The sequence below is a fragment of the Elgaria multicarinata genome, chromosome 2 (genome assembly GCF_023053635.1).
Source record: "Elgaria multicarinata webbii isolate HBS135686 ecotype San Diego chromosome 2, rElgMul1.1.pri, whole genome shotgun sequence".
In the NCBI taxonomy this organism is placed as follows: Eukaryota; Metazoa; Chordata; class Lepidosauria; order Squamata; family Anguidae; genus Elgaria; species Elgaria multicarinata.
Genome location: NC_086172.1, coordinates 146387385 through 146407138, shown reverse-complemented (window position 1 = coordinate 146407138; position 19754 = coordinate 146387385). Strand labels below are relative to the sequence as shown.

The 19754-nt window shown below is 40.7% G+C and overlaps 1 protein-coding gene and 2 non-coding genes across 3 annotated transcripts in view; 1 reads left to right on the top strand and 2 right to left on the bottom strand.

Annotated features, from left to right (window-relative positions):
- FCF1 (FCF1 rRNA-processing protein) overlaps positions 1-19754 on the bottom strand; it is a 173353-nt gene that overhangs the window by 77190 nt on the left and 76409 nt on the right. The gene's annotated exons all lie outside the window — the stretch shown is intronic.
- Positions 7315-7478, top strand: LOC134393852 (U1 spliceosomal RNA). The gene has a single exon (XR_010025131.1). It is a non-coding gene; the product is annotated as a U1 spliceosomal RNA (small nuclear RNA).
- LOC134393851 (U1 spliceosomal RNA) lies at positions 8081-8244 on the bottom strand. The gene has a single exon (XR_010025130.1). It is a non-coding gene; the product is annotated as a U1 spliceosomal RNA (small nuclear RNA).

Genomic DNA, 19754 nt, shown 5'->3' with positions numbered 1-19754 from the left:
TGGTAGTCCTTTATGGAGTAAAATATACGAAAGCCCATGTCCTGGAATGGCAGTAGTGACTTCCTGCATTCTGTCTGGTATATCTTTCGATTGCCAGTTTTAGTCACAGTCCAAGTTACTCTCACTTAATTTATATCATTCCCTTGGAGTTGTCAAGATAAGCTACAGTGTGGTCATCCAGTATCATGATCCAGCAAAAGTTAGACATGGCCAAGATGCACTGAAACCAGGGGAACTGAAGTATACCATTAAATGATTAAGGATGCAAAATTTTTTTGTGTGAACTGCCCAGAGAGCTTCGGCTATTGGGCGGTATAAAAATGTAATAAATAAATAAATAAATTCTATCCACGTTTTCTTGAGAAGTCCCATTGACCTCAGGAGGACTTTCTTTTGAGTTCACAATCATAGGATTCCTGTCCCATTTATTTCAGTGGAATTTAGCATGCCTAACATTTGTTGGATTACAGCCAGTGCCCTTAATCCTAAAGTGCACTATATTGAACATTAAACATCTTTGGACATCCATGGAACATTAACGTCTTTTATAAAATAGGGTCAGTAAAAGGCCCCCATCCTGTCACAATTCTGATTAAATATTACTTACAGCACAACATAAACCTTGCAGGGGCTCTACTGTTGGGTTATTGCCAGAACTTTTCTCCTTCTGGAACTCTGTTTGTGCTCAGAAACAAACACACATCACGCAGGTCTTACACAGCAGAGCTGGTTTATTTCCTTCAGGCTTCTGTGCAGTTCAGTTCAGATCAGCACACTGAGGCATACACAGAGAGCAGTGATCATAGAGCAGTGATCAGTAAGCAGTGATCAGTTCCATTTTACACAAGTGAGAAACTATATACAGATCTACACAATTCTTATCTACATTACATACAGCTGTGATGAGGCTAACTTAGAATCTTGGCAAAGTTCCCAGAACAGCCTCTATCTCAAGGTAATTGCCCACAGATAGACTTTCTCTGTTTAACCCTGAGATAGCCATACACACACAATTTTAATGACTAAGCAAGTATTTCTTTTCATATACTTAACAGTCCTCCTCTTGCGCATGTTGTTTAAATTGTGTTACAATCTGAGACCCAGCTTTAAAAGCATCTCTTTGTGTTTTACCATTGATACTGGTTTTGTGAATAAATCAGCCAACATCATTTCAGATGGACAATATTCAAGCTTAATCCAGCCCTTCTGAATTATATCTTTCACATGAGAATAACGAACATCCACATGTTTAGTTCTTGGTTTACACTTTTCAGATGTAGCCATACTAATACATGCCTGATTATCCTCAAATATGGTTACTGGTGTCTCAATTTCCAACCTTAGATCAGCAAATAATTGTTTATACCACTCAATCTCATTACAAGCCAGAGATAAACTGATATATTCTGCTTCTGCACTAGAGGTTGCTACACAATTTTGTTTTCTTGTATACCAATCAATCAAGGATTGATTGTAAAAGAATGCTGCTCCACTGGTAGACTTTCTATCAATTGCGTTAGCCCAGTCAGCATCTGCATAAACATAGAAATTTCCATCTTTGTGTGTAGATATTTCCAATTTGTGATTAATTGTACCTTTTAGATATCTCAATACACGTTTTACAGCTGTCCAATCAGTTACAGAAGGTTTTGTCATTTTTCTGCTTAAAAGATTTACAGCAAATGTAATATCTGGTCTACTTAGGTTTGCTAGATAAAGTAAACTTCCAATCACACTCTGATATTTCTGTATGTCTTCCATTTCAGTACTGTCTGTCTGATTTTGAAAATCAGTGACCATAGGAGTGGCAACAATTTTACAATTCTCCATGCTGTGTTCTTCCAGCAATTTTTTAATTTTGCCACTTTGTTCAATCAGAAATGACCCTGTGTTAGAATCTTTTGAAATTTGCATTCCCAAATAACTTTTCACTGAACCAAGGTCTTTTAACTCAAAATGTCTTTGCAGCTGGTTTACAAATGTGTTTTTCTGTTCTTCTTCATTAAAAACCAGTAACAAATCATCTACATAAATCAGCAGATACACTACATTTGAACCATCCTGTTTTGTGTACAAACAATGATCAGCTTTGCTTTGTTTAAAACCTATTTTGATCAATACATTGTCCAGTTTCTTATTCCAACACCTTGCTGCTTGCCTCAAACCATATATGGATTTTTTCAATTTACAAACTAACCCTGGATTTTTAACAAAACCTTTTGGTTGAGTCATGTAAATTTCCTCTGTTAAATCTCCATATAAGAAAGCTGTTTTGATGTCAAAATGAAATACATTCAATTGTTTTTCTGCTGCAATTTTTAACAAAAGTTTTACACTTGAGTATTTTGTTGTAGGTGCATAAACTTCTTCAAAATCTATTAGATATTTTTGAGCAAATCCTCTTGCTACCAATCTTGCTCTGTAACGTTCCACCTGTCCTTTCTCATTTTGTTTTACTTTGAATACCCATTTACAGGTAATGGCTTTACGACCTTCAGGTAAAGGTACTAGCTCCCACGTTTCATTTTTTTCCATTGCTCTGATTTCCTCTGACATTGCTTCATGCCAGCCCTGAGCTTCTGTAGGTTCCATTTCCTGAATTTCCTCAAATGAAGTAGGTTCATAGGCTATTAGTAAAGCTCTATGAGAAACCTGTTTGCTTTGGTATTCATCTGAGTAACGAATTGGAGCTTTGCGTTCCCTTTCTGATCGTCTTGGCATAGTTACAGGCATAGTTTCCTCCTCTACAGTTTCTTCCCCCTCCCTCTCTTGCTGAGATTGTTCAGGAATTTCTTCTGTTTCTACAGCTTTCTGTTCTACAGGCAAACTTACATACTGTTTTGTTTCCTGCATTTGTTCATGAAAAACTACATCTCTGCTCACAATTACACTTTTGTGATAAGGAGACCACAAACGATAGCCTTTTGTTTGTGTATCATATCCCAACAGTTTACATTCCAAACCTCTTTGAGCTAGCTTTCCTGGTCTGTTTTCTTTCTGAACATGAGCAAAACATTTACTTCCAAAAACCCTTATATGTGACACTCTAGGTTTTCTTTTGTAAAACATTTCATATGGGGTTTTTTCATGTACAGAGTGGTAAAGCCTGTTTAACAAATAATTTGAGGTGGACAAAGCTTCTGCCCAGAACAGATTAGACAATCCTGACTCTTTCAATAGAGCTCTTAACATGTTCTGCAAGGTTCTGTTTTTCCTTTCTGCAACTCCATTTTGAAATGGTGAATATGGAGCAGTAAGGTCATGTTGTATACCTTCATCACTAAGGAATTTTTTTAATTGGTTGCTAAGTTGCACAGTTGGTTGCACAGTTCAGTTTTTTTAATTGGTTCTTAGATTAGCTATAGGTTCTTTAAATCTATTTTTACTCCACTTAACAAAGGCTTTGAACTTTCCAAAAGTTTCACTCTTCTGTTTTAACACATACACAAATCCAAATCTACTGTAATCATCAACAATAGACAAGAAAAATCTGTTTCCTCCTTGACTTGTCTCAAAAGGACCTGCAAGATCTGCATGAATTAATTCAAAAATTCTTTTTGTTGTTCTCTCACTATGTTTTGGAATGTTTGACTTATGACACTTGGTTTCACTGCATACATTACATTCTACATAGTTAGAACATGGTTTGATTTTCACCCCTTCACACAATTCTGGAATCTTAGAAATTATTTTATAGTTAGCATGACCAAACCTTTTATGAGTTAAATGGATGCACTCTTGGTGTGGTTTGCAATTGGCTATTGTTTTTGTTGTGACTTTGCTGGCTACAACTTCATTTTCTGTACAAGTATTAATCACATACAAAGATTCTTTCATTATTCCCTGCACACACACCTTGTTTCCCTGTTTTATAGTACAATTTTCTTCAGTAAAACAAACCTCATACCCCATTTCTGTTAACTGAAACACACTTAGAAGGTTTGTTTCTAATTCTGGTACATATAAAACACTTTGTAGTTCAACTCCCAGACAATCAAAATATACATTACCCACACCACAAATCTGGATTTTTGTTCCATTTGCAAGGGTAACACACTTTTGCTCTGAAGTAGAAATTTCCAAGGTTACAAATGAAAGTTTGTCTTTTGCCATACTTATTGAAGCCCCAGAGTCCAAAAACCAAGGATTCATTTTCTCTTTGACTCTTGCTAGAAGACACTTCTTTGTTGATTCAGCTTCATTCATGTTGTTTTCTTCTCTCCACTTTGCTGTCAACAGCTTTTTCTTCTTGTTGTTGTTGCAATCCCGCCTTAAGTGTTCTGTGGAACCACAGTTAAAGCATTTCCTTGCCTTTAATGCAGCCACCACGTCAGAAGATTTATGACTTTGTTGAAATTCAGCCGCAGGATGTTTAAGGCTCTGTTGTTTTGAAGCTTGTCTTCTTTCATAGGTTTCCAGTAGTTTTCCAGCTACATACTCGAGGGTTAAATTTTTCTCCTCTTGACTTTCCATCATGGTGACAACCGCGTCGTACGATGAATCAAGACTTGACAAAATCACATAGACTTGGTGTATAGTTGTAAACTCCATCCCTCGTGCCCTGAGTTGATTGAAGATTTCTCTCATGCTTTTCAAATGGTTTGACATAGACTCCCCTGGTTTCAGCTTCATTCCATACAGCTTCCGGGTTAGAATTATTTTACTGCCCGCTGTTTCTCTTTGATATACAGCTTGTAGCGCATTCCAGCACTCTTTTGATGTATTCAAAAACTGAATGAAGGAAATTTGAGAGTCTTCCACAGCTAATGCAATAACTGCCATTGCTTTTGCATCGTCCTTAAACCATTTAGCATTCTGTGGATCTGCTCTATCTGGTGGATCCTCTGTGACTACATACCACAGTTCAGCCTGAATCAGATACATTTGCATTTTGTAAGACCATAATGCATAGTTAGAGTCATTCAGCTTTTCCAACAATTGATGTAAACCAGACATATTAGCTCCTGCCATTTCCTCTGCTTTAGGAATTGGTATCTCACCGTCCTCCTGCTCAGAGTCCTCCTCAGAGTCAGCCGACTGAGATTTTTCCTCACTTTGCAGCACTGGCTTTAGCTTGATGTCTTCCTTCATCAACAGTTTTCTGTTTTAGCAGACTCCTGGTTCTGATACTGCACCGTTCCCACCAAGTTCTGGTTCTTCTGCCTGGGTTAGGCTGGCGTAGGCTTCCTGGACTGGACTGGGCCCATAACCTTTGTTGGGTTATTGCCAGAACTTTTCTCCTTCTGGAACTCTGTTTGTGCTCAGAAACAAACACACATCACGCAGGTCTTACACAGCAGAGCTGGTTTATTTCCTTCAGGCTTCTGTGCAGTTCAGTTCAGATCAGCACACTGAGGCATACACAGAGAGCAGTGATCATAGAGCAGTGATCAGTAAGCAGTGATCAGTTCCATTTTACACAAGTGAGAAACTATATACAGATCTACACAATTCTTATCTACATTACATACAGCTGTGATGAGGCTAACTTAGAATCTTGGCAAGGTTCCCAGAACAGCCTCTATCTCAAGGTAATTGCCCACAGATAGACTTTCTCTGTTTAACCCTGAGATAGCCATACACACACAATTTTAATGATTAAGCAAGTATTTCTTTTCATATACTTAACATCTACATGAAAAAAGAAGCTTTCAGCCAGCACAGCTGTATCTCCATACTTTTGCTGTTTGACTAATCCCAATTCCCCCAATTTGTTTAACCTTCAAAAACAAAATGGTGTGCCTGTAAATGAGCTTCTGTAAACCCTTTCAACTCCAGAAGTGAGGTGGATGCAAGAAATGCAGCCTTATCTGAGAACAATCTGCAGCCTTATCTTATGCATGTTTCATTGTATGCAATAAAACTCCATTTGGGGAAGATATACACAGGGCTGCAGCCCTTACATAACTTTGTAATGCTTTTCTTTTAGTTGAATGCAGCTTGTTGTTAAAAGCTATCATGTGTATATTATCAAATGAGTCCTTTGGTGTGTTGGTGATGTGAGATAGAGAATGTTTGAGTACTCAACCTGTGTTTTTCCAGAAGCTGCAGTAAGCACACTCTGAGCCCATTAGGATCTATCCTGGAAGCATCCAATTCTATCCTTTGCAGGAAAAATAGGTTTTACTAACACTGGGATGTATTTGCTTACACTGTGGTGCCAAGATCCAAAATTAGGCAGCACATCTGTTTAGTATTTTTAAATTGCACAGACAATGCACTGGATCTGGGGATCAGGAGATCCGGGTTCTAGTCCCCACTCAGCCATGGAAACCCACTGGGTGACTTTGGGTCAGTCACAGACTCTCAGCCCAGCCTACCTCACAGGGTTGTTGTTGTGAGGATAAAATTGAGTGGAGGAGGAGGATTATGTACACTGCCTTGGCTTCCTTGGAGGAAAAAAGGCGGGATATAAATGCAATAATAAATAGAATTTGCCACCCGTGGATGAAAGGGCTCCACAGGAGGCTTCTCATTCAATGAAGGAATCCCACTCACTGAATGGAGCTGGTGGTCTTTATTGATTCTTCCCTCCCCCATGCCACTCCAAATCTGCTGTGAGGATTGGGGGACCCTCAGGAACAGTGGGGGAGGTGGCACTGCAGGTTGCAAGAGGAAGGAAAGGAGAAATTGATGAAGACCATAGAATCATAGAAGAGTAGAGTTGGAAGGGGCCTATAAGGCCATCGAGTCCAACCCTCTGCTCAGTGCAGGGATCCACCTTAAAGATCCCCTCCCCAATATTTTTTTGTGGGGGGCAGGAGAGTTCTGAGAATTCTCTCCCCACCTTTGGCCACCGGGCTTAGAGAGGGAAACGGGCCGCAACCTTTTCGGAGGGGGGAAGACAGTCCCGTGAACCGGAACAGGCGGGAGGGATTTGCCCCTCGTCTTGGCACGGGCACTTTGGATTGTGCCACCGCCACCCCTCATCGCTCTCAGCGGCGCCCGCGCCTCAGGCTGCGCCCGCAACGGTCGTTCGGAGCTGACAGGCAGGCAAATAAGGCCAGGCCCCGTCCTGCCCGCCCCGCCCATTCTCTCCGGTATAGCCGGCAGCGCGGAGAGTCGAGAAAGAGGAGGAGCTTCACTGGCTTTATGCAGATGAGGCGCCGCCACCGAGCATTCTGGGAGAAGGAGAACCGGGACGCACCTCGCGATCGGACGCGCCGAAGCACCCACGAGCCTCGCCCGGTGGTATCCTGAAGCTGTCCGACTATGTCCAAGCATGGGTGGGGACTAAGCGGTGGGTGGTCGTGTTCGCTGTGCGTTGGAGTGCAGCGGAAGAGGGTGGGTGTGACGATGGGCGCAGCAAAAAGCATACTTACCTGGCAGGGGAGACACCTTGATCATGAAGGAGGTTTTCCCAGGGTGAGGCTCATCCATTGCACTTCGGGTGTGCTGACCCCTGCGATTTCCCCAAATGCGGGAAACTCGACTGCATAATTTGTGGTAGTGGGGGGCTGCGTTCGCGCTTTCCCCTGATCATTTGGTTTAAAAAACAGATTTAAAAACTTTTTATTCTATCGTATTTCTAACGAAGTACTTGGAAAATTCATGTTGAATACTTTAAAAAACCGTATTTTGTTTTCATCAGCTAGTTGCGAGTAGGTGGCCATTTTTTCCTACCAGGAAACTGCTCAATACAGCTATTACAAAATTGATTATTCCTTAATCTGCTTAACACTGAAATCAAATTAAAAGCATCCAGTTATAAGAACAAACGCTTCTTGAATTTATACAACACAAGGAAGACGATCAAAAATTTCCAGTTTCCAAATAAGTTCAAAGATGCTAGACTAGGGTGATCATATGAAAAGGACAGGGCTCCTGTATCTTTAACTGTAATGTAGAAAAGGGAATGTCAGTAGGTGTCAATTGAAGAGGGTGAAATTCTCTCCTCATCAACACAGTTAAAGCTGCAGAAACCCTGCCCTCTTTTGTATCTGGCCACTCCTACTATAGCTAGTGTAGCTGTGATGAAGAGGGAATTTCACCCACTTCAATTGACAACTGCTGCAATCCCCTTTTCTACATAGTTATATAATTAAAAAAGTTTTTAAATCTGTTTTTTAAACCAAATGATCAGGGGAAAGCGCGAACGCAGTCCCCCACTACCACAAATTATGCAGTCGAGTTTCCCGCATTTGGGGAAATCGCAGGGGTCAGCACACCCGAAGTGCAATGGATGAGCCTCACCCTGGGAAAACCTCCTTCATGATCAAGGTGTCTCCCCTGCCAGGTAAGTATGCTTTTTGCTGCGCCCATCGTCACACCCACCCTCTTCCGCTGCACTCCAACGCACAGCGAACACGACCACCCACCGCTTAGTCCCCACCCATGCTTGGACATAGTCGGACAGCTTCAGGATACCACCGGGCGAGGCTCGTGGGTGCTTCGGCGCGTCCGATCGCGAGGTGCGTCCCGGTTCTCCTTCTCCCAGAATGCTCGGTGGCGGCGCCTCATCTGCATGAAGCCAGTGAAGCTCCTCCTCTTTCTCGACTCTCCGCGCTGCCGGCTATACCGGAGAGAATGGGCGGGGCGGGCAGGACGGGGCCTGGCCTTATTTGCCTGCCTGTCAGCTCCGAACGACCGTTGCGGGCGCAGCCTGAGGCGCGGGCGCCGCTGAGAGCGATGAGGGGTGGCGGTGGCACAATCCAAAGTGCCCGTGCCAAGACGAGGGGCAAATCCTTCCCGCCTGTTCCGGTTCACGGGGCTGTCTTCCCCCCCTCCGAAAAGGTTGCGGCCCGTTTCCCTCTCTAAGCCCGGTGGCCAAAGGTGGGGAGAGAACTGTTGCATGCTCAGGCGACGAACATCATTCCGAAGTCGCTTTCTTGTTCCTCTTCTGAGGGGAGAAGATGGTAGCGCAGAGGGTCTCGCCAGACACTTGGGACGTCAATTTTGGCTTCAACTCAAATGCATCGTTACCAATAATTGGTTCCAATATCTTTTCCCGTTGCGGAAGCACGAACGGACTACTTTGTCAAAGATCGCCAAGCTCTTGCGCAAGTTACCTTGCCCGCAGTCCAGAACTTGGTTTCGGCTAGCCTAGCGCAACATTATTTGCATTCAACTCTTTGCCCTGAACTTTACACGCTGCCATATGGCTTCAATAGGGTGTGGTTTAGGCCTCATCAACCCCTACATTTCAAGCCAGCATTAAATTCCTTCTCTCATTTTAATGAAGAACTATTTTGAATTAACCTTAAACCCAATTTTATTGAATGGTAAATGCTTTGGCCTGTTTGTGGTGGGGAAAAACACTTCTAGGACTGCTATTAGAAAATAGATGTATATAAGCCCCATTACATCATCATCACCTCTATCTTAGGAAAGAATGCTGTAGGCTCGTTCATGTTGAGTCTTTTCCCTGAAGGGTTGCTAAAATACATTTTTTAAACAAATATAAAGATATACTTTGCATTGTAGTGGTATTTGTTGGTGAATAGTGCATCTACACTGCCATTATTGTTGTTGTAGTTGTATTTGTGAACCACCCATTAGCCAAAGCTATCTGGATGGTTTACAAATGATCAAAACTTTAAAAATACAATATAAAATATAAAAATCATTTACATGCAAAGAAATTAAAAACAGTCAATCGTACACATTGTATTTTTAAAGGTTTCATGAGATGTGTAGCTGCTGTTATTTTGCCCAAAAGACAGGTCTGAAATCTGCAAACGTGCACACACATCTCAGCTAGTTTCTGGCCATTCTATTATAGCAGGTATATAGTAATGTTTTCTCAGTAATGCAACAACTGTAAATACAGTGCATGATTGATTTAACTAGAGAGTGAAACTAGAGTGGAAGGTTTGTGTAAAACATTTGGAAGTGAAGGGCCAATAATTAAAAAAGTATCTCATGACAAAACAGATGAAGAGGAAAACATTGATTGAGATGGCAGTCATTCATAATATTTTGTCTGTTGAGAGGGAATAAAATAGATATTTTGGCCTGCAGGCCCAGGCGACAAATTCCATCCCAGGGAACATATTACATGGGCTTGCATACATATGAGGAATGGCAGAACGTTTTGTTCTTTGCTTGGCCAGAGAAATGCATTCGAGAATTCCTCTGGATAATTTGTTGGAGAACACAGACTACAGCAAAGCTTCATACAGTAAAGCTGGCCAGATCAAGTCAAGTATTAAATTCAGAGGCACAAGTCTATCTCCCAAGTGATATGTTTCCTTTCTTTTGTAATATTTTATTTCAATAAAGATGCATGTACAGGGCAAACCAGCTGATGTAATTTTCTTGTGCAATGTTAGTAAAGCTGAGAAATACGAACATTGTTAAACAAATTTGCATTATTATTATTATTATTATTATTATTATTATTTATTTATATAGCACCATCAATGTACATGGTGCTGTACAGAGTAAAACAGTAAATAGCAAGACCCTGCCGCATAGGCTTACAATCTAATAAAATCATAGTAAAACAATAAGGAGGGGAAGAGAATGCATTATATCTTTATTCAGTGTAGCCAATGGAATGTCAATCAGTATCAACTCCAATTTTTTTTGTGCTGGATTATGTCTGGGTTCTGTTAAGTAATGGTAACCTAAAGAGACATCTCTGGAAGGAAGCAAATGTAGGGAAATAATGGGCTTGATCTTCTGCTTGAGCTGGTTGGTTATGTATTCTGGGCTTTCTCCCACATATCATTCAGATGTGTAAGTCACTTGGAGGTCAGAGCTGTTAACATGTTGTTGTCCCATTTACTCTGGCAAATGTGTTCCATTTTTCACATGCATATATAATTTCCTCAGAGCCATTTGATTTCCCAGATCCCAATCCAACAACACTAGAACTAAAGCACACTGGTCACAAACCAACATAGATTTTAAAAGTACGCAACTCTTTGCTGCAGTCTCTCTTAGGTGTATCTGGCATAGGAGGGCTTCTGCCCTGAAACTTGGCCTAGGAATATTTTAAATAATTAAATAAATAGTAAGTGGTGGAACTTGCATGCGCCTCAGTATAGTAACCTGGTTTGAAGATCTAATTTCTCACAGATGTCTGGTTAACAATGCTCCTGCTTCCATGAAGAAGCAGTGGTTTCTAGTCCACAAAAGACAGTGGTCTGATCAATAGGGGTCCAGCTCTAAGATGTGCAATGTCTAGCAAATGCTCTATTTGCATATCTGCTGATACAATGAAACAGGTATAATTTAACCTCTAATGATATTAACAGGGGGCCACAGATGTGAACATGGAAGAGAGGGTCTGAAGAACGTAGCCTCTGAGAAACTAGAACAAGCCGTTATTTGGCAATTTGAGTACTTTGGGTCTTGCTTGTTTCCATTTAACTCTCATCGGTGTTTTCGTATTTAGCAGGCACTCAGGTACTGGGCCTTTTCAGATAACATGCTAAGCCATGGGTAGGCCACTAACCCTTTTGCTGTAAATGGTTAGGGAGTGTGTCTAAACAGTGGTTATGTAGCCTCCATGGTTAGGAATGCTTCATATAACATGCTGACTCATGGTTCACATGACACACTAAGCCATGTTTAGCTCAAAATGCTTAACCACCATGGTTTAGTGTGCCATGTGAACAGGGTCAAGAAGTCTAAGGAAACCTTCCCCAACCTGCTGACTTCCAGATGGTTTGGACTTTAACTCCCATCAGCTCCCACCAGCATGGCTAATAGTAAGGAATTCTTGGAGTCCAAAAAATCTGGAGGACACCAGGTATGAGAAGATTGGTATAAGCTGTGGGGAGTCACATATCTTAAAATGAGCCTTAATAGGCCTGTGTGTGCCCAAAACAATAATTGGTTTTCAGTTAGGAAAAGTGGACTCCCAGTTATGGCTCTGAGTAGCAGTCCAGAATTGGTTAAAACTCCTGCTTTACCGCATTCTCTTCCATTTTTTCCACCTAGCAACCATGCTGAGCAATTGTATTTGACCTCCTGCCCTCTATCACCAATCTGCTTGCTTGTAAAGAAAGTCCTGGTCTTTGACATCACATTGTAGTTCTTCCTTGCTGCTCACGTATGTTTCAAATGGATAACAGAAGACCTAGGAGTGCACAAGGGCAGTGTGCTCTGTAGTGCATTCTGCATAGTTGGCCAGCTAGTAAGAAAACCACGTGGGCCAGGCAAATGAGGTGGTTACTTCTTGGCAAGGCTGCCATGCGATCTAATGATGTCACCTACTCATATGGATCCTTTTACAGACAATGAGGGGTGTGCTGCGATTCCCACCTTTATGGGAAATTATTAATACGGCCTTAGCCATAAAAGCTTGGGCAATTAATAGTTGGATATTGCAACTCATTCAAGAAAAGGGATCTTAGGAAGCTGCCTTTCCTTTCCGGGAGAAGCCCATACATACACCCTGGGTTATACAGAAGAACAACACACATATACCTTAAAAAAAATTCTTTATTATTTTTCACACAAAGCGTACTTATCAGCAAATGTTCTCATAATATATACTAATATATACTAAGCTTAATAACGTACAGGGGAACACAGTAGTGAATATCACTAAGCTCGAAGAAAAATAAATGTTTATTTGCAATTCTACTGAGTAGCTTTTAGCAAACATGCATTTTCACTTTCATTAAAAAAAAATCTTAAGGGTTGATGTGTGTACACATAGAACATTACAGAATCAGGCCAACAGTAGTATTTAAGGACCATTCTGCCAGCATTCTCCATTTAACTTTTGATTCTTTCCTTCTTTCTTGATTTGTCAAGTTTCACACCAGGACAGAAACATTTTGAAGTTACAGCAGTAAAGAATGCAACTTGTATAAGGCAACTTCCATTTTGACCCAGTTATTTTCCACGTTAGTATCATAGAATTTCAAGGCATCAGCATATTGTTTTATAAGCTTTTTTAAAATAAATGATGTCAGATATCATCAGCTGCTCTGTAGAACAACCACCATCATGTAATTCTGAAGGCCAGGTAGTGGAAAGAAAAGTGTAGCTCTTAAAAGTCCACTGAAATTATTTTGTAAACTAATTTTTTTTAAAAAACTGACCAAGATGGATACAGTGTGGCAATCTCATAGAATTAAAAGCAAAATTAACAAGATAGGTAAAACATTTCTCATTTCAAAAACCAATTAAAAATGTTCCTGACTTTCCAAGAGGTTCTTTCTCAGCCATGAGTTCAAGGACATTAAATTAATATTAAATGAAAAAATCAACACACAAATTTTGCTTTAATGTTTAATGCAGGTTCCAGAATCAATCAGCCCCCTATGCAAATCAAGGTATTCGCATAGGCTTGCTTAGATACATGAATTGGACCACAGCCCAGTCAGGTGGGGAAGGCCAGAGGTTGGAGTATTTTTTGGTTCAGACCTTTGAGGCAAACACTTCTTAAAAGCCCAGTTTAGACTGTTGGTTCATCAGGATGCTTAGACTAAGTGAGGACTGAAGCGGACATTTCATTGGGTCATGACAGAAATATATTCACAACCTAATACACTTTTTGCATCCACTGCTAAAATTGAGGCCAGGAACACAAATCATAGAGTCAGACTACTAGTTCATCTATCTCAAGTGTTATATACAATGACTAGCTGTGGCTCTCCAGGGATATTTGCAGTCTTTCCCAGGAGATAGAACCTGGGACCTTCTCCATGCAAAACATTTGCTCTACCACTGAGCTGTGGTCCTTCCCCAGATCTAAATCTTGCCAGCAGCAGTACACTCATTACTGGACTGGCAAAGGCTGCTGATTGGTCTCAACAGCATGCTTTATTTCAGGAATTGAATTATTTTATTTATTTATTGCATTTTTATACCACCCAATAGCTGAAGCTCCCTGGGCGGTTCACATTTATTTTGGTGCATAGATGCTACATAAGTGGATGTTTCAATACTTACCTGCATGCTAGCATTTAAGAACCACCTTTTTACAGACCTACATACCACACGAGACTTGGCTTGCACAGACATACTTACTGGCAGCACTTTCTGCAGTTAACAAGCAAAGAAACATGGTGTTTCCAGGTCACAAAATGGAGCTAAAGGCTTATTCACACAATCACATCACCTTATGGGCCTCTGTAAATGCTACTGTGTACCTACTGTGAATCATGAACTCTACCCAAGACACCAGGCAAGGTGATTTGGATGCTGCTAAGATGAAATGTACCAGGCATTTTTTTTTTACAAATCACCATCTTGGCAATACTGGAAGAGCATTACATATGAAGCCTAAAATCTTGATGTTTTCTCAAATGTTGGCAGATTAATGAGATTCTTGGCTACAATTTGCTGTATATCTTCAAGAGAAGTGGCTCTGTGAGAAACTACTTGAAATGCAGTTAGTTCTATCATTCTATAGATTATTCCATCCCAGATTCAGGTAATACATATGTATATATTCAAATATACAATTAAAATCCAGTTTAAAATAGCTACCCCCCCACCTTTCACACAGCCAGGCCATGAAATTATGTTTCAAGAAGATATGTGTGTGTGTGTGTGTGTGTGTATATATATATTATTCTGTTACCACTTAGGAGAGAGAAAGAGGTATGGGAAGTGGATGCCTCTTGAGCTTCTTGGCCAAAGCCATTTAGAACAGAAGAGATCAAAACTAGCATTTCAAATTGTGTCCAGGAGCATACAGGAAGCCAGTGCATGTTCCTAGTGACCCACATCTCTCAAGTGGTCCTGACTATTACATTTTTGCACTCCGTGCAGAGCATATTACAATAGTTGCAGTTGGAAATTACAGAAGGCAAGGAAGAAACTTGCTAGATCTGGATCCACTGAAGTTTCTTCAGTCTTCTCACTAACTGGAACGTAATACTACAAGCAAAACATTTAAAGGCACAAAAAGGAACTGAGGGACTTGAGTAAATTAAACCTTGGGAGAGAAAAGGGACTTTTATGTACTAATGTAGCAGACACTGTGGAAAATGGCTTCCAAGCTGTGGCAGTGTAGTTAAATTTGTGACAAATCACCCTCTGAACATGCATGGAAGTCATTGTCCTATTGAGAGAGTGGGGTGTAGCAGATAAAGAATTGCATTTGGACCAGGGTTTTAATCTTGGTTCAAAGTTCACTGGATGGCCTCCAGCCAGTCTCACATTTTCACTCACACATGCCCACGCAGCTAGCTTAATCTAGGGTAGTTGTAAGGATAAAGTGGGATAATCCTTGAACTTCTTTGGAAGAGGACATAAAAGTGGAACACACACACACACACACACACACACACACACACACACACACACACACACACACACACACACACCAGGGCCTGTCTGTCTGTACACTTTGAAAGCCCTATGGTGGCTGTGTGGTGGCATTGTGTCTGTACAGCAGCCAGCTCGCAGCCATCGCAGAGGTTCCTTGTGAAGCTGCAAATTTAAAAAGTCAGGGACCTTCCCTGACGGTTTCACTGGAGTGGGGTGAGGATGGCGCATCTGCCTTCTAACCTCGCTCCAGCATTGCAGAAGTGTTCCTGGGCAGATGGCAACCTAATTGGTTGCCACCAGCCTGGTCAGAGGATGGGCCGGGCGATCAAAATGGCCGCTGGAAAGCCCATGCCCTCCCACTGCGTTGGATTAGCCACTGCCACCGCTCCGCCGAGAAAGCATGGGGTTCTTGTGACCTAGTTTTCTTAAGTATGCCATGAGCTAAACGGAACTGCTACCACGGAAAGCTACCTTATACCAAATCAAACTGTTCCTCTAGCCCAGAATTAACTTCTCTGACTGACACCAGCTTCCCAGAGTATCAGGCAGAGGTACTTCACATTATCTGCTATCCAAGATTCTTTTAACTGGAGATGTCAGGGATTAAAATCGAGATCTTCTGCCAGCAGAGCATGTGGTCTGTCACTGAGCTGCAGTCCCTCCCCAAACATGGGGGGCCATCCAGCAGGATGGTTATTTTTTGCCTTTTCTCTGTAAGTCCACTGCATTTAGAACACCCCACAATGCATGTAGCAGCACAACCCACTGGTTATTTACATTGTATTGGTTCTTATTATCAGTACTAATTTTCTTTGCCTTCACACTTACAGCAGGGATTTGAAAACTTACTTTGTGGACCTTTCTGGCTAGCAATGTTCTCCCAGCAAAGATACTGTTGTTCAGTCTGCTACTAGGGCCAGATCTACACCAAGCAGGATATAACACTTTGAAACTGGTTTGAAAACTGTATATGGTGTGTGTCCTGTATCCCAACAGTTGTCACTATTGTTATAAACTGTTTTAAAGCAGTAGTGTAGATCCTACCCAGGATTTGTGGTATAGTTGCAATAGCAATGAAAGATGGGAGTCACATCTGATACATTCAGTAGTAAAAATTATGTTAACTATAAAATTAAGGTAGCCAGACAATTAGCTTGAATTTAGCTTGTATCTCCCAAAAAGCAGGGAGATGCAAGGTAAATTCTTGCCTTCAGTTGCTAGGTATAGTAGTCTGAAATTTTGTGTTGCAAAATGAAGCATGAGAAAAGGGCCAGGTCTCCGCAGATGATCCCAAAAGCCATTTGTCCATTGAAAGAAGTGAATGTTTAGTTAAAATAATGGTTTAAGGATCCCCCACCTCAGCTTTCCCATGTCAAAATACCAATGGCACCTATTTTTATTTTCCTGCATCATCACCATTTTTTATTCCTTTTACTATTACATTTCGGTGTGTAAAGGCAAATGATGGCAAGAAAGGTTCCTTTTCAGTGTCTCTGCTTCTCAGCATTTAAAAGTATTTAAGTGCTTATTGACAGATTATTGCAAGTACAGAGGTGAAGGCTAGATAAATGCCAGGGATCTTCTCAGGCTTCTAAACTCTGGACATAGTTCCAACTATGTTCTCGTGCCTGTAAACAGACTTTTGTAACCTGCATTGCGCTTTTGGGGGGTGGGTGGGAATCTAAATTAAAGGTTAGCTCCTAAATGATTGGTAGTGTCTCCAATGCCTTAAATCCAACATTGGTGGAGCAGCTTTCCCTGTACTCTCTCCCACCACCAAGAGTACATAGTGAAGCCAAAACTGGGGAGGAAATAATTTTCGCCAGTGGTTTCCTACAGCTGATGATAGCACACCATTGGATTCATGGCCACCAATGTGCACTATTTTTTCCATCCTTGTTTCGATACAACAGCATACTAAAGCCATTAACGAACAAGTGTATTCTACACTGGAACGAATTGAGAATTTCCTCTTCAGTTCCACCTTTCACGTTCTACAATCCTCTCCTGTTCCATGAAACTCCCTTTTTTGGATTGGAGATTCACATGATAGTGCTTCAAGGCCCTCGTATATCAATAGAACAAAAAGAATGGTTTTGAGGGGGAAATTACAAATTTTGCTTAAATGTTTCTCTCATGCACAATAACAAACGTAAAAAACCAACATTTCCAAATAGTGTGTGGATTTCTTCCTCATGGCATTGCTGCCTTCCACCCCTCTGTTAGCATTGCTTGTTGACAGATTTTTCAGATGAGTTAATATCATAGATTTAAGATACTTTACTTATCTTAATTCTGTTATTGAAGATAGCAGTTGCATGCGTGAATTCATTTCAGGCCAATTCATATGTTCATATTAACATCCTATGGAGGAGGAGAGAATCCATAGTGAAGCAAAAACCATTTCTTATGCCTTGCTGGCTTAAAGTGGCCGCGGCAGGTTTCCCCCCAGCACAATCTTTTAAAACTTAACCTATACCAGCTCCTGGACTGGTGCAGTTCTTGGCTGTTTTGTGGGGGAAGGGTATGAGGTGGGTTGTTAGGGAAATGAGGGGACTTTGGATTTTGTAGATCCAAGGCTGCCTGTAACATGCCCTCAGACCCTGCCACGGACGGGAACTCTGTGAGCACTGCATCCTCATCCTCATCCATTCAATTTCTACCCCGCCTATATACAGAATACCCTAGGCGGCATACAAAATTAAAAAAATTTCAACAGGATAAAAACAATCAATAAAATATCATAGGTAGCATAATTTAAAAAAAAAAACAATTTAAAAAGATACAAATAATCAATAAAACCATACAGCATAAAAAGAATATATAACAGTCACCAGTAAGATTCTAAAAAGGGAAAGCCTGGTGGAATAAAATAGTCTTTAATGCCTGCTTAATGACATTCAAAGAAGTCAGAAGGCACATTTCAACTGGCAGGTCATTCCACAGCTGTGGGGCGGCAAAGGAAAAGGTCCTCTGGTGTGTGACTGCCAATCTCACATTAGGCAGTTGCAGCAGATATGTCTCTTCTACTGAATTTGATTGGTAAATAACCTCTCAACACATACCAAATACTGGAATGAAGATCAAATCACTGAATAAGTGAAAGAAACTACAGATAAGCTTCTTCCTTATGAACCAAAATATCCCACTGGAGACATATGTAATTCTAGGAGGTTACACTTTATTCAGTCCCATGTAATGCAATGGAAGAAACATTACAAAGGACATAATAAAGAGTAAATTAGTTCATACTTCACTTTGCTCACAATTAAAAGTAAGCTAACAAATCATTTCCAGTTTAGTGTAAACATATTCAATACACAGAAAAAATGTGAATAAGGAGTAGATACCCAACAGAAAGACCTGTGCAGACTCTTCACTCAGCCTTAGGTCTGCTTTACATGTGTAGGTACAATGATAGTAGTTCAATGTGAGAACTGCCTATAATGAGAAGAGTCATTTGAACTGGTGCAATATGGACATTCGGTCCAGCATTTGCTCTGTGCAAGACATCATCTGATGCTGTGATCACAGACTGGAATCTGGGGTATGGGCAGTTAGTTGGTTGGAAGAAAGTTCATACATGCTTATTCAACAATTTGAAGGCAAGAGGATTCTTGAAAAATGAGTTTAAATTGTTATAATGCTCAAATTACAAAAGAAACGAGACAGGGAAATGTAAACATTAGTCTAGTTCCTGTGCCACTTTTATTAATGCTATAATACTCACACTTTGTTCCAGCTTATAAATAAAGAAGTTGTTCATAATTGTGGAAAACTCACTTGCTGAGAAAATGAGTGTGTTACAGGACTATAACTTACCACTCTCCTGTTGAAGATTATGATTAGAAATATCAAACTCCACAGTGGAGTGGTTGTATGAATGGCCAAATGCAGCATTTGTTGAACGTAAGATCCATTAGCCTATTCTCAAGCAAGGAAGCTACATAAAAGAATACACTGTACATTCCTGGAACAGAAATATTTAGATTGCAAACACTGGGAAAACAGTAAAATAAGTACTCTATTTGTAAAATTTCAAGCCCATTAAGTGATTTTGAACTGCATGCTGACTTTGGCCTGTGTTTAATATGATTTAATTCTCAATATTTAATCAACGGACATTCAGTTCAGCCCCGCTTCCATAGACTTCAGTGAAATGAGCTGGGAATAAATAAATACGAGCCAGTCTGAGTGTGTTTGTTAGTCCTAATTTAAACTCACTATGAAAGTTGGGATTCCACAACAACCTTAATGTCGATTATTTCAAATGGAGTTTTGGCTGCTTCGGTCATGCACTTAAAAACCCCCAGACATACATCTCCAATGCATAAATCTCAAGATGGTTAATTATACACATGATACATGCACACTGCATACTTTAGCAGCCGTCTCCATAATAAGTCATTGCATTACCTAAAGATGTGGCTGGTATGGCTGCAAACAAAGATCAGACACTTGTGCTTGTTTTCAATTAACCAGTTTGTTATGTCCAAAATAAATTTGTCTACACCATATTGAGATGTTTATCCCTCTCTCTTTTTGGTTCATCTTGGATGCTTGGAAGCTTACCC